We start from the raw sequence: 4,654 nt of genomic DNA, 5'->3' as shown, positions 1-4,654 counted from the left end.
TGTGTGATTGATTTTCAAGGTGGATGGGAAGATAGCCTAAATCTAATTGAGTTTTCATACAACAATAGTTATCATGCCAGTATTGGAATGGCACCATTCGAAGCCCTGTATGGACGAAAATGCAGAAGTCCACTATGTTGGAGTGACATTAGTGAAACCGTCGTACTAGGTCCCCAAATGATAGAGGACACTATGAATCAGGTTAGGACTATTCAATCCAAAATCCAAGCCGCGCAAGATCGCCAAAAGAGCTACGCAGACTTAAAGCGTAGGGATGAAGAGTTCCAAATAGGTGACAAAGTGTTGCTTATGGTTTCACCAATGAAAGGTGTGATGAGATTTGGGAAGAAAGGAAAGCTTAGCCCAAAGTATATAGGCCCATATGAGATCCTAGAACGGATAGGGAAGGTAGCGTATAGATTAGCCTTGCCCATGGACTTGCATAGAGTGCATAATGTGTTTCATGTATCTCAGTTGAGAAAGTATGTCCCGGATAAGTCTCATGTACTTCAACCGGAGACCATAGAGTTAGACCAAAGTTTGACATTTGAGGAAAGACCTGTCAAATTCCTTGATAGTAAAGTGCGTAGTACACGGACTAAGGATGTTAAGATTGTTAAAGTGTTGTGGTCTAACCAAGAACCTGAGGAAGCTAACTGGGAAGCTGAGGAAGAAATGAGAAATAAATATCCCGAGCTTTTTCCCGAGGTTAGTTGAGTTACGGGGCCGTAACTCGTTTTCTTTAAGGGGGGTAGAGTGCGGTAGAAATTTGCGCTTTTTACCTTGTTTACCTAATTTATCCTTTAAGATATGCTTGAATCGTTGTTTCCAGTGAAGTTTCACTGTTTATTGTCATGTTGAATTACTTAAAGAGTATAACAACTAAAAACTTTTTCCAAAGAAAACGCACTAAAGTCTCACAATAGTCTCAAGTCTTGTTTTAAAGTCGTGATTTCCGTGCCCAAGTTTCGGGACGAAACTTCTTTTAAGGAGGGTAGACTATAATACCTCGTATTTTTCTATAATTATAAATATATTTTATTATATTTATAAAGCATTTCGTTGTATTTATAAAGTATTTTTATAAATTGATTCTATTAAATGGGAATTAAATGCATTTTATTTTTAATTAATTTAATTATTAATTAATTAGAAAAATCTTATTTTATTAAATAGATTCAATGAATTTATTTAATCGGGATTTGTTGGATCGTATTTCGAAAACGAATTTAATTTAATTAAAGCCCAGTCGTTTTGCCATGATCAAACCCAACAAAGCTTGCAAGGAGTAAACTTAAATGAGCCCGGTAATAAGCCCAACTCAAACTACCTTAACCTAGCTCACATGGGAGAGAAAAACTATAAATAGACCTCACATTAAACCCTCAAAAGAAAATTCAGCACTCTCTCTCTCTCCTCTCTTTTCTCTCCTTGCGGCACCCCCACACCCCACACCCCACACTCTCCTTCGCCCGTCTTTGCTTGCAGCCCAAGGCATATTGTTGTGCGTGTGTTGCTCGCCTAGCCTCGCGCCAGCCCCGTGCGCGCCCAGCCTGGCAGCCGCAGCGTAGCACACAAGGTGCCTGCGTGCCTGCGCCTTGCTGCCCCTCTCCTTGCCTCGTCCCGCATGGCAGCGCAACACAGCCTCGCTGTGTGTCGCGTGTGTGTCTCGCCCGCCCCGCAGCACTCGCCCACTCATCCCCTTGCTCGCGCGCGCTGCAGTCTTGCAGTGTGTGCTGTGCTGCGTTGCTTGTTGTTGTTGTTGTTGTTGTTGTTGTTGTTGCGTTGTTTTGATCGACGCACACACACACAACACGATTAATTGTTGTGAGTGTGTGTGTTGTTGAATTGGGTCAATCAAATTACATTTTCAAAAACATTAATTTTCAGTTTTAAATTATTTTAACTGTTGTGATTATTTTAAATATTTGGGTTATTTAAATTGATTAGAACGGTTATGAACACCGTATTGGGTTAGTGTTGTATTTTAATTAAAGAGATTGGTTTTGATGATTGAAATTATATTTTCAGATTTAATGAGTTTATAAAGTGTTGATTTTTGAAGTAAAAACATGTTTTTGTGATAAACTATTATTAGGGTTTTGATTTCCATTGATTAAGCGATTGATTCACATAATTTAATGACAATTTAAATTATGGGAATCAACTTAAATTTTCAGATTGTTTATAAGCTTTAAAAAGTTGGGTTTTAATGGTTTTAAAGCTAAAAAGTAATAATTTAGAATTAATTTGATTTTCATAATTAGTTATAATTTAATTAGATACCTATGATTAAAAATCACCATAAAAATTGTAAATTTATGTTAAATTTTAAATTTTTATGACCTAGACTTGAATCCATGTTAATCGGAAATCAATTAAATAATAAATTTTCGATTTTTCGCCCTAAAATTGTGAAATTAATATTATTTATTAATTTGTCATTAATTTTGAAAATAAATTCTTAATTTTTATGCGATTCGCTCATATAACTTGCACGCACAAAGCAATGGACGCTACGTGTTACCCTTAAGGGGTGTTGTATAGGTGGGCATGCGACGACGAGCAAGGGAGCTCGTCGCCCATGCGGTACGAATGCAGCGAGCAAGGGCATGGTGCACGAGCACAAGGCAGCAGCCCTGCCTTGTGTCGTGGGCTGTGAGCAATGGGCGCATGGGCAAGGGCGAGGGCAAGGCACGAGCAGTCGCGTGTGGGCAGCAAGCGTGCTGCGCCATAGCGCGCACTGCCTCGCGCAAGCATGCGGAGCCTCGCGCGCAGCGAGCGCAAGTGTGCATGCGACGAGCGCTGCGCCCAGCGATGGCGTGCAACGTGCTTGTTGCGACGTGCGACGAGCGCTGCGCCCAGCGATGGCGGGCAGCGTGCTCGTTGCGACGTGCGACGAGTGCTGCGCCCAGCGAAGGTCAGCAGCATGCTTGTTGCGACGAGGGCTGGCGCGCGCCTTGCGATGGGTAGCAGCAGCGATGCGACGCAGCGCATGGGCTGCGCGCACATGGCCAGCGATGGCTGTGTGCGTGTGGCCCATGGGCGTGCGTTGCGTGGGGTTGTTGCGTTGCGATTAGATCGTTTTGAAATTTTAATTTGAAATTTTCAGTTTACGTAATTTTAATTAATTTTAAAATTAATAATTTAAATTATTTTCTTGGATTTAAATTTTGAATATTGTAATTATAATAAATTTTATTTATTCTAATTATTTTACTAAAATTAAAATCATGAATTAATTTAAATACGACTGAAATTAAATTAAATTTATGGATTCAATTATAAATTTATATGAGCTTTAAATTTTAATTAAATTTGTATGTTTCCGGTTAGACTAGAAATACATTTTTATGTTTAAAATTAGTAAAGCATATGAATTTATTGGTTTAAGTGGGAGCCCTTTTAGTCATATACTCTTGATTAGGTCTACAAATCCTTATGGTTAAAACAACTTGATTAGAATTAATAAGGACTGAATAATTTGTAGATTATTGGTGCCCTTGATTAATTACTGCAAATGTTTATGTGATGCATAATGTGTTTTACTAACCAGCTATGTGGGTCATTCATGATAATGAATGGGTGAATGGTATATATTGTATATGTACTGTTTTGCAGGTTATGAAGTGACTAGTATGGCCCAAAATAGGATAGAAAATATGGTCTGCGTACCATTAATTTGAATGTAATTGGTCTAAAGTACCAAAATTGTTTTTCAATTCAAATATGGTCTGCGTACCATCAAATAGTTGTAATTAGTTTAATTATAGCTTATCCTATTTGAAGAAAATGGTGCCTCCCACGGAGATTTTCGAGACGGACTTTGAAGTTGAAGCTTCAAGATGAAGTCGGGCCATACTAGATCACATTTATCTTATGCATGCTTTAAGTTATTTATTGCTTTAAATATGTCTTAATTATGCATGAGATTGCGGCTTGATTATGTTGCATGATTAAGGATTTTAGTTCACTTAAAATCTAACCAACATAGTAAGAGCCTTAAGTTCCAAACTTAAAAATTGAGTTAAAAGGTGCCATGCCAAAATATACACTTGCTTGGATATCCTTTACACCAATCTAGTAATAGTTTTCGCTCAGCGAGGTGTTACTTATTGGTCCTAAAGGGGCAAGGTACACAAACAATTGTGAGTACATGTTAGTTTTGGTGAAACTCAACGAGACAAGTAAGGAGTCCTTTTATGTCGTGGCAAAATCGATAGGTTTACCTAATAAATTCTTAGACGTGCCTATCAACCAAGAATAGTTTCTAGACTATTAGCAAAAGGTTTTTGCTTACCTAAGATGTTTTAGGATTAAGTCGACAAGCTGTGCTTAATTCTTCAATGGATTTTAGGATCTTGGAATCATTTTATTCACACCTGCCGGAACACATAACTCGAATAAAATGCTAATGACTTGTTTAAATTGCATGATTGCTTTAATTTTCAAGTTATTATTCATGATAAATGTTTAGACTTTGCATGCTTCAATGTATGTTTTAATTATTGTTTATAATTAAATATCTTGCACTGTAATAAAACCTTTTAGAAAGGTAACAGTAAATTTCCTCGATTGGTAATGAATCCAAGAACGATTCATGGAAATGAGAGAAAATGAGCAATTCTAAATGTACGTTTCTTTTAATGACTTT

This window comes from Spinacia oleracea, chromosome 4 (genome assembly GCF_020520425.1).
Source record: "Spinacia oleracea cultivar Varoflay chromosome 4, BTI_SOV_V1, whole genome shotgun sequence".
Taxonomy (NCBI): Eukaryota; Viridiplantae; Streptophyta; class Magnoliopsida; order Caryophyllales; family Amaranthaceae; genus Spinacia; species Spinacia oleracea.
Note: the sequence above shows the minus strand (reverse complement) of the source record.